The sequence below is a fragment of the Phoxinus phoxinus genome, assembly GCF_949152265.1.
Source record: "Phoxinus phoxinus genome assembly, chromosome: 23".
Classification (NCBI taxonomy): domain Eukaryota; kingdom Metazoa; phylum Chordata; class Actinopteri; order Cypriniformes; family Leuciscidae; genus Phoxinus; species Phoxinus phoxinus.
The window spans coordinates 415,768-427,500 of NC_136898.1; the positions used below are offsets into that span (position 1 = coordinate 415,768).

The 11,733-nt window shown below is 43.0% G+C and overlaps 1 long non-coding RNA gene across 2 annotated transcripts in view; it reads right to left on the bottom strand.

Moving 5' to 3' along the window:
• LOC306992050 overlaps window positions 1-11,733 on the bottom strand; it is a 32,168-nt gene that overhangs the window by 13,308 nt on the left and 7,127 nt on the right. For both annotated transcript variants that reach the window (XR_013796210.1, XR_013796211.1), the window contains exon 2: window positions 6,336-6,442. This is a non-coding gene — a long non-coding RNA (uncharacterized lncRNA). The remainder of the gene's footprint in view (window positions 1-6,335; window positions 6,443-11,733) is intronic.

The following is an 11,733-nucleotide window of genomic DNA, read 5'->3' on the forward strand; positions in this document are numbered from 1 at the left end:
TGGTTGATGATGTCACACGCTGGCCGTTCACCGCGCTGGTTGATGATGTCGCACGCTGGCCGTTCACCGCGCTGGTTGATGATGTCACACGCTGGCCGTTCACCGCGCTGGTTGATGATGTCACACACTGGCCGTTCACCGCGCTGGTTGATGATGTCACACACTGGCCGTTCACCGCGCTGGTTGATGATGTCACACACTGGCCGTTCACCGCGCTGGTTGATGATGTCACACACTGGCCGTTCACCGCGCTGGTTGATGATGTCACACACTGGCCGTTCACCGCGCTGGATGATGATGTCGCACACTGGCCGTTCACCGCGCTGGTTGATGATGTCACACACTGGCCGTTCACCGCGCTGGATGATGATGTCGCACACTGGCCGTTCACCGCGCTGGTTGATGATGTCACACACTGGCCGTTCACCGCGCTGGTTGATGATGTCGCACACTGGCCGTTCACCGCGCTGGTTGATGATGTCACACACTGGCCGTTCACCGCGCTGGTTGATGATGTCACACACTGGCCGTTCACCGCGCTGGTTGATGATGTCACACACTGGCCGTTCACCGCGCTGGTTGATGATGTCACACACTGGCCGTTCACCGCGCTGGTTGATGATGTCACACACCGGCCGTTCACCGCGCTGGTTGATGATGTCACACACTGGCCGTTCACCGCGCTGGTTGATGATGTCACACACTGGCCGTTCACCGCGCTGGTTGATGATGTCACACACTGGCCGTTCACCGCGCTGGTTGATGATGTCGCACACTGGCCGTTCACCGCGCTGGTTGATGATGTCACACACTGGCCGTTCACCGCGCTGGTTGATGATGTCACACACTGGCCGTTCACCGCGCTGGTTGATGATGTCACACACTGGCCGTTCACCGCGCTGGTTGATGATGTCACACACTGGCCGTTCACCGCGCTGGTTGATGATGTCACACACTGGCCGTTCACCGCGCTGGTTGATGATGTCACACACTGGCCGTTCACCGCGCTGGTTGATGATGTCGCACACTGGCCGTTCACCGCGCTGGTTGATGATGTCACACACTGGCCGTTCACCGCGCTGGTTGATGATGTCGCACACTGGCCGTTCACCGCGCTGGTTGATGATGTCACACACTGGCCGTTCACCGCGCTGGTTGATGATGTCGCACACTGGCCGTTCACCGCGCTGGTTGATGATGTCACACACTGGCCGTTCACCGCGCTGGATGATGATGTCGCACACCGGCCGTTCACCGCGCTGGTTGATGATGTCACACACTGGCCGTTCACCGCGCTGGTTGATGATGTCACACACTGGCCGTTCACCGCGCTGGTTGATGATGTCACACACTGGCCGTTCACCGCGCTGGTTGATGATGTCGCACACTGGCCGTTCACCGCGCTGGTTGATGATGTCACACACTGGCCGTTCACCGCGCTGGTTGATGATGTCACACACTGGCCGTTCACCGCGCTGGTTGATGATGTCACACACTGGCCGTTCACCGCGCTGGTTGATGATGTCACACACTGGCCGTTCACCGCGCTGGTTGATGATGTCACACACTGGCCGTTCACCGCGCTGGTTGATGATGTCACACACTGGCCGTTCACCGCGCTGGTTGATGATGTCGCACACTGGCCGTTCACCGCGCTGGTTGATGATGTCACACACTGGCCGTTCACCGCGCTGGTTGATGATGTCGCACACTGGCCGTTCACCGCGCTGGTTGATGATGTCACACACTGGCCGTTCACCGCGCTGGATGATGATGTCGCACACCGGCCGTTCACCGCGCTGGTTGATGATGTCACACACTGGCCGTTCACCGCGCTGGATGATGATGTCGCACACTGGCCGTTCACCGCGCTGGTTGATGATGTCACACACTGGCCGTTCACCGCGCTGGTTGATGATGTCACACACTGGCCGTTCACCGCGCTGGTTGATGATGTCACACACTGGCCGTTCACCGCGCTGGTTGATGATGTCACACACTGGCCGTTCACCGCGCTGGTTGATGATGTCGCACACTGGCCGTTCACCGCGCTGGTTGATGATGTCGCACACTGGCCGTTCACCGCGCTGGTTGATGATGTCACACACTGGCCGTTCACCGCGCTGGTTGATGATGTCACACACTGGCCGTTCACAGCGCTGGTTGATGATGTCACACACTGGCCGTTCACCGCGCTGGTTGATGATGTCGCACACTGGCCGTTCACCGCGCTGGTTGATGATGTCACACACTGGCCGTTCACCGCGCTGGTTGATGATGTCGCACGCTGGCCGTTCACCGCGCTGGTTGATGATGTCGCACGCTGGCCGTTCACCGCGCTGGTTGATGATGTCGCACACTGGCCGTTCACCGCGCTGGTTGATGATGTCGCACACTGGCCGTTCACCGCGCTGGTTGATGATGTCACACACTGGCCGTTCACCGCGCTGGTTGATGATGTCGCACACTGGCCGTTCACCGCGCTGGTTGATGATGTCGCACACTGGCCGTTCACCGCGCTGGTTGATGATGTCGCACACTGGCCGTTCACCGCGCTGGTTGATGATGTCGCACACTGGCCGTTCACCGCGCTGGTTGATGATGTCGCACACTGGCCGTTCACCGCGCTGGTTGATGATGTCACACACTGGCCGTTCACCGCGCTGGTTGATGATGTCACACACTGGCCGTTCACCGCGCTGGTTGATGATGTCACACACTGGCCGTTCACCGCGTTGGTTGATGATGTCGCACACTGGCCGTTCAACGCGCTGGTTGATGATGTCGCACACTGGCCGTTCACCGCGCTGGTTGATGATGTCACACACTGGCCGTTCACCGCGCTGGTTGATGATGTCGCACACTGGCCGTTCACCGCGCTGGTTGATGATGTCGCACACTGGCCGTTCACCGCGCTGGTTGATGATGTCACACACTGGCCGTTCACCGCGCTGGTTGATGATGTCGCACACTGGCCGTTCACCGCGCTGGTTGATGATGTCACACACTGGCCGTTCACCGCGCTGGTTGATGATGTCACGCAGGTGTAATGCACACCTGAGGTGGTGATGCGGTCACGAGTCACTCCTCGGGTGTGCATTATTTTTATAATAATTCAACGGCCTGAAGTCAATTATTCCGCTTATCCTACAGTTCCCACAGTTTTATTTCTATATTATCTTCAATAATTACGAAAACCCGTGCAGCAGGACTATCAATTTATTTAAATATTCAGTTTAATTTTCTATTGATTATATATAGGACTGTATACTTTATTTCTTAAAATTTAACTGGATATTTCCATTGATTGTGAAGTTAGACATTGAGAACTGCCGATCGAGCGCATGCGGCTGCAGTTTCTCTTGTTATGAACTGTGTCCTATTTTCCGTGATTACAGTGAACTACGCGCAGCTGTGATGCGGTCAAGACCTGCCGGAACTACTTTAGCCGTGCGGTTCCCTGAAAATAATTGCCATAGAACATACGTCAACCAATCAGATTCAAGCATTCAACGGCCCTGTAGTAAAAGTACTTTAATGAAACTGTTTGAGATCGGATCACGAAGATTACGGTTCTGGCATCTGAGGAATATTTCTCAGTTATTTTGCTTTATTTCCAGATTCACTCATAGACTCGTTCTTACACTCGAGCTCGATCACACATGCGCACGCTTCAAACACTACACTTTACATCTCTCCACAAACTAAAAGACGTAAATGTCATCTGTATGTATTCTAATAAAAGATGTAGATTGCACTGAATGGCCGCTTGCTTATTTAGCTCAAGATCAGGATTTATTAACATTAATTGTGCATTAATTCTACATACTGTTGTCTTGTATGCTGTCTTAATGTCAATTGCCTATATTGTTGTTTGATTATTGTAAAGCGTCCTTGAGCCCTGGAAAGGCGCTATATAAATAAAACGTATTATTATTATTATTATTATTATTAAAGGGGAACTATGCAGGATTTTCACCGTAACTGATCAGCGTCGGAGTCGTTGGTTATATCACTGTTTCCGGGTGTAATGGTGGTCGTCTCACTGCTTCTGACCGCAGGAGATCTGTCGCTCACACACACAACTCGACTTCGATGCGGTTTGCGAATGTTCGTGGGAACGATGGTTTCGGGAAACACCGACTCGCTGAACTGCTGATAACGACTGAACTTGCGAACATAGTTGGCTAGCGATGCTTTCGGGAAACAGCGACGATTGTTGAACGATAAACACTGACAGCCAATCAGAATCCATCCTGCTTCAACGAGCTCACGCATTCTCACACACACACACACACACACACACACACACACACACACACACACACACACACACACACACACACACACACACACACACACACACACACACGTTCATATGTGCTTTAAAGAGCTGAACTGAAATCAAAGGAACTGTGACTGTAATCAGACTCAGACTCTCCAGACGATAAACAAATCATTCCGCTTGTGTTTGTTTATCCATCGGAAATATCCCGTCCTGATCACTGTCTGGATCTCACACACACACACACACACACACACACACACACACACACACGGGTCTGTTCAGTCTGAATGTTTATTACTCTTGTCTTAATAACTCAACACGGATCACATGATCACATTCCACTGTCTGTCGTGTTCATCATGCTAAAGGAAACTGTGCGCGGATATTTGATCCCGACGATTAAAGCAGAATGAGAGTCAGCGAGACACACACACACACACACACACACACACACACACACACACACACACACACACACACACACACACACACTCTCCCAGCAGCCCTGAAACTGCACTCCTGTAAACATGAACAAAGACTGCGCTCTCGTTACTGAACTCGATCCGCTGAAGAGTCGAGCGCTGTTAAGAAACTGATGTTTATGCCAAACATGTTTTCCAGCACAAATATCTAAAGATTCCTAAATCAGGATACATTCAGAGAAGACATTATGACTGAAGATATTACGTCTGAATTATTCAAATTAAGTGAGTTAAAGGGATAGTTCACATTTAAAAATGAACATTAGCCCATGATGTACTCGCCCTGAACTCATGCTAGTGTATATGACATTCAATACACAATCTGAGTGATATTAATAATGTCCTGCTCTTCACAGCTTTATAATGCAGTGAATGGCCGTTTCTGTTATTAAGTCCATTAAAGTGCATCTATCATAGATCCATCTATCACTTTTATGATGGACAGATGCACTTTTATGATGGACAGATGCACTTTATGATGCACAGATGCACTTTTATGATGGACAGATGCACTTTTATGATGGACAGATGCACTTTATGATGCACAGATGCACTTTTATGATGGACAGATGCACTTTATGATGGACAGATGCACTTTTATGATGGACAGATGCACTTTTATGATGGACAGATGCACTTTTATGATGGACAGATGCACTTTTATGATGGACAGATGCACTTTTATGATGGACAGATGCACTTTTATGATGGACAGATGCACTTTTATCATGGACAGATGCACTTTTATGATGGACAGATGCACTTTATGATGGACAGATGCACTTTTATGATGGACAGATGCACTTTTATGATGGACAGATGCACTTTTATGATGGATAGATGCACTTTTATGATGGATAGATGCACTTTTATGATGGACAGATGCACTTTTATGATGGATAGATGCACTTTTATGATGGATAGATGCACTTTTATGATGGATAGATGCACTTTTATGATGGACAGATGCACTTTTATGATGGATGGATGCACTTTTATGATGGATAGATGCACTTTTATGATGGACAGATGCACTTTTATGATGGACAGATGCACTTTTATGATGGACAGATGCACTTTTATGATGGACAGATGCACTTTTATGATGGACAGATGCACTTTATGATGGACAGATGCACTTTTATGATGGACAGATGCACTTTTATGATGGATAGATGCACTTTTATGATGGATAGATGCACTTTTATGATGGACAGATGCACTTTTATGATGGATGGATGCACTTTTATGATGGATAGATGCACTTTTATGATGGACAGATGCACTTTTATGATGGACAGATGCACTTTTATGATGGACAGATGCACTTTTACGATGGACAGATGCACTTTTATGATGGACAGATGCACTTTTATAATCTTATAAAGCTGTTGAAGAGCCAGAACATTTTAATTGTATTCGTCTGAAAGAGAAGTGTCATACACACCTAGAATGGCTTGAGGGCGAGTAAATCATGGGCTAATTTTCTATCCCTTTAAAAATCATCTTGTTTTCCCTTTGAATGAAGTCAAAGTGATAAATCTCAGGTGTGTTTGAGAAAGTACCTCGGGTTCTGCTGTACAGTAGAGTTGAGTTTCAGGAACTCCGCTCCAGGTTTTTGGCCTTTCCCGTTACCTGCTCCCCGGAGAGAGAAACTCAAATCCAAATGTTCCTGGAAAGAGAAAGAAAACAGACCAGGAGAGAAATAAATCACACATGAACTCTGAACATTCCCCTAGATCCCCGAACAGAAGTCTGAACACACTTTATATTCAGTCCATTCATCGATTTGACCATCAGATGAACACAAAACTGAACTGGATCTGAATAACAACTCTAATGTCTTCTGTAGAGTTTGTGAATTTGATTTCATTGTGCATCTTTGATAGTTTATTACAAAGAATCGTTCTGTACTCTATAAAGCACTGTAGAAATAAAGAATCGATCTGCTCTCTATAAAGCGCTGTAGAAATAAAGAATCGATCTGTACTCTATAAAGCGCTGTAGAAATAAAGAATCGATCTGCACTCTATAAAGCGCAGTAGAAATAAAGAATCGTTCTGTACTCTATAAAGCACTGTAGAAATAAAGAATCGATCTGTACTCTATAAAGCGCTGTAGAAATAAAGAATCGTTCTGTACTCTATAAAGCACTGTAGAAATAAAGAATCGTTCTGTACTCTATAAAGCACTGTAGAAATAAAGAATCGATCTGTACTCTATAAAGCGCAGTAGAAATAAAGAATCGTTCTGTACTCTATAAAGCACTGTAGAAATAAAGAATCGATCTGCTCTCTATAAAGCGCAGTAGAAATAAAGAATCGATCTGTACTCTATAAAGCGCTGTAGAAATAAAGAATCGATCTGTACTCTATAAAGCGCTGTAGAAATAAAGAATCGATCTGTACTCTATAAAGCGCTGTAGAAATAAAGAATCGATCTGCACTCTATAAAGCGCTGTAGAAATAAAGAATCGATCTGCACTCTATAAAGCGCTGTAGAAATAAAGAATCGATCTGTACTCTATAAAGCGCTGTAGAAATAAAGAATCGATCTGCACTCTATAAAGCGCTGTAGAAATAAAGAATCGATCTGCACTCTATAAAGCGCTGTAGAAATAAAGAATCGATCTGTACTCTATAAAGCGCTGTAGAAATAAAGAATCGATCTGCTCTCTATAAAGCGCTGTAGAAATAAAGAATCGATCTGTACTCTATAAAGCGCTGTAGAAATAAAGAATCGATCTGTACTCTATAAAGCGCTGTAGAAATAAAGAATCGATCTGTACTCTATAAAGCGCTGTAGAAATAAAGAATCGATCTGCTCTCTATAAAGCGCTGTAGAAATAAAGAATCGATCTGCACTCTATAAAGCGCTGTAGAAATAAAGAATCGATCTGCTCTCTATAAAGCGCTGTAGAAATAAAGAATCGATCTGCTCTCTATAAAGCGCTGTAGAAATAAAGAATCGATCTGTACTCTATAAAGCGCTGTAGAAATAAAGAATCGATCTGCTCTCTATAAAGCGCTGTAGAAATAAAGAATCGATCTGTACTCTATAAAGCGCTGTAGAAATAAAGAATCGATCTGCTCTCTATAAAGCGCTGTAGAAATAAAGAATCGATCTGTACTCTATAAAGCGCTGTAGAAATAAAGAATCGATCTGTACTCTATAAAGCGCTGTAGAAATAAAGAATCGATCTGTACTCTATAAAGCGCTGTAGAAATAAAGAATCGATCTGCACTCTATAAAGCGCTGTAGAAATAAAGAATCGATCTGCTCTCTATAAAGCGCTGTAGAAATAAAGAATCGATCTGTACTCTATAAAGCGCTGTAGAAATAAAGAATCGATCTGTACTCTATAAAGCGCTGTAGAAATAAAGAATCGATCTGCTCTCTATAAAGCGCTGTAGAAATAAAGAATCGATCTGCACTCTATAAAGCGCTGTAGAAATAAAGAATCGATCTGTACTCTATAAAGCGCTGTAGAAATAAAGAATCGATCTGCACTCTATAAAGCGCTGTAGAAATAAAGAATCGATCTGTACTCTATAAAGCGCTGTAGAAATAAAGAATCGATCTGCACTCTATAAAGCGCTGTAGAAATAAAGAATCGATCTGCTCTCTATAAAGCGCTGTAGAAATAAAGAATCGATCTGTACTCTATAAAGCGCTGTAGAAATAAAGAATCGATCTGTACTCTATAAAGCGCTGTAGAAATAAAGAATCGATCTGTACTCTATAAAGCGCTGTAGAAATAAAGAATCGATCTGCACTCTATAAAGCGCTGTAGAAATAAAGAATCGATCTGCTCTCTATAAAGCGCTGTAGAAATAAAGAATCGATCTGCTCTCTATAAAGCGCTGTAGAAATAAAGAATCGATCTGTACTCTATAAAGCGCTGTAGAAATAAAGAATCGATCTGTACTCTATAAAGCGCTGTAGAAATAAAGAATCGATCTGCTCTCTATAAAGCGCTGTAGAAATAAAGAATCGATCTGCTCTCTATAAAGCGCTGTAGAAATAAAGAATCGATCTGCACTCTATAAAGCGCAGTAGAAATAAAGAATCGATCTGCACTCTATAAAGCGCAGTAGAAATAAAGAATCGATCTGCACTCTATAAAGCGCTGTAGAAATAAAGAATCGATCTGTACTCTATAAAGCGCTGTAGAAATAAAGAATCGATCTGCTCTCTATAAAGCGCTGTAGAAATAAAGAATCGATCTGTACTCTATAAAGCGCTGTAGAAATAAAGAATCGATCTGCTCTCTATAAAGCGCTGTAGAAATAAAGAATCGATCTGCACTCTATAAAGCGCTGTAGAAATAAAGAATCGATCTGTACTCTATAAAGCGCTGTAGAAATAAAGAATCGATCTGCACTCTATAAAGCGCTGTAGAAATAAAGAATCGATCTGTACTCTATAAAGCGCTGTAGAAATAAAGAATCGATCTGTACTCTATAAAGCGCTGTAGAAATAAAGAATCGATCTGCACTCTATAAAGCGCTGTAGAAATAAAGAATCGATCTGTACTCTATAAAGCGCTGTAGAAATAAAGAATCGATCTGCTCTCTATAAAGCGCTGTAGAAATAAAGAATCGATCTGTACTCTATAAAGCGCTGTAGAAATAAAGAATCGATCTGTACTCTATAAAGCGCTGTAGAAATAAAGAATCGATCTGCTCTCTATAAAGCGCTGTAGAAATAAAGAATCGATCTGCACTCTATAAAGCGCTGTAGAAATAAAGAATCGATCTGTACTCTATAAAGCGCTGTAGAAATAAAGAATCGATCTGTACTCTATAAAGCGCTGTAGAAATAAAGAATCGATCTGCTCTCTATAAAGCGCTGTAGAAATAAAGAATCGATCTGTACTCTATAAAGCGCAGTAGAAATAAAGAATCGATCTGCTCTCTATAAAGCGCTGTAGAAATAAAGAATCGATCTGTACTCTATAAAGCGCTGTAGAAATAAAGAATCGATCTGCTCTCTATAAAGTGCTGTAGAAATAAAGAATCGATCTGCACTCTATAAAGCGCTGTAGAAATAAAGAATCGATCTGCACTCTATAAAGCACTGTAGAAATAAAGAATCGATCTGCTCTCTATAAAGCACTGTAGAAATAAAGAATCGATCTGCACTCTATAAAGCACTGTAGAAATAAAGAATCGATCTGCTCTCTATAAAGCACTGTAGAAATAAAGAATCGATCTGTACTCTATAAAGCGCTGTAGAAATAAAGAATCGATCTGCACTCTATAAAGCGCTGTAGAAATAAAGAATCGATCTGTACTCTATAAAGCGCTGTAGAAATAAAGAATCGATCTGTACTCTATAAAGCGCTGTAGAAATAAAGAATCGATCTGTACTCTATAAAGCGCTGTAGAAATAAAGAATCGATCTGCACTCTATAAAGCGCTGTAGAAATAAAGAATCGATCTGCACTCTATAAAGCGCTGTAGAAATAAAGAATCGATCTGCTCTCTATAAAGCACTGTAGAAATAAAGAATCGATCTGTACTCTATAAAGCGCTGTAGAAATAAAGAATCGATCTGCACTCTATAAAGCGCTGTAGAAATAAAGAATCGATCTGCTCTCTATAAAGCGCTGTAGAAATAAAGAATCGATCTGTACTCTATAAAGCGCTGTAGAAATAAAGAATCGATCTGCACTCTATAAAGCGCTGTAGAAATAAAGAATCGATCTGCTCTCTATAAAGCGCTGTAGAAATAAAGAATCGATCTGCTCTCTATAAAGCGCAGTAGAAATAAAGAATCGATCTGCACTCTATAAAGCGCTGTAGAAATAAAGAATCGATCTGCACTCTATAAAGCGCTGTAGAAATAAAGAATCGATCTGCACTCTATAAAGCGCTGTAGAAATAAAGAATCGATCTGCTCTCTATAAAGCACTGTAGAAATAAAGAATCGATCTGCACTCTATAAAGCGCTGTAGAAATAAAGAATCGATCTGCACTCTATAAAGCGCTGTAGAAATAAAGAATCGATCTGCTCTCTATAAAGCGCTGTAGAAATAAAGAATCGATCTGTACTCTATAAAGTGCTGTAGAAATAAAGAATCGATCTGCACTCTATAAAGCGCTGTAGAAATAAAGAATCGATCTGCACTCTATAAAGCGCTGTAGAAATAAAGAATCGATCTGCACTCTATAAAGCGCTGTAGAAATAAGAATCGATCTGCTCTCTATAAAGCGCTGTAGAAATAAAGAATCGATCTGTACTCTATAAAGCGCTGTAGAAATAAAGAATCGATCTGCACTCTATAAAGCGCTGTAGAAATAAAGAATCGATCTGCACTCTATAAAGCGCTGTAGAAATAAAGAATCGATCTGTACTCTATAAAGCGCTGTAGAAATAAAGAATCGATCTGTACTCTATAAAGCGCTGTAGAAATAAAGAATCGTTCTGTACTCTATAAAGCGCAGTAGAAATAAAGAATCGATCTGTACTCTATAAAGCGCTGTAGAAATAAAGAATCGATCTGTACTCTATAAAGCGCTGTAGAAATAAAGAATCGATCTGTACTCTATAAAGCGCTGTAGAAATAAAGAATCGATCTGTACTCTATAAAGCGCTGTAGAAATAAAGAATCGATCTGCACTCTATAAAGCGCTGTAGAAATAAAGAATCGATCTGCACTCTATAAAGCGCTGTAGAAATAAAGAATCGATCTGCTCTCTATAAAGCACTGTAGAAATAAAGAATCGATCTGTACTCTATAAAGCGCTGTAGAAATAAAGAATCGATCTGCACTCTATAAAGCGCTGTAGAAATAAAGAATCGATCTGCACTCTATAAAGCGCTGTAGAAATAAAGAATCGATCTGCTCTCTATAAAGCACTGTAGAAATAAAGAATCGATCTGCACTCTATAAAGCGCTGTAGAAATAAAGAATCGATCTGCACTCTATAAAGCGCTGTAGAAATAAAGAATCGATCT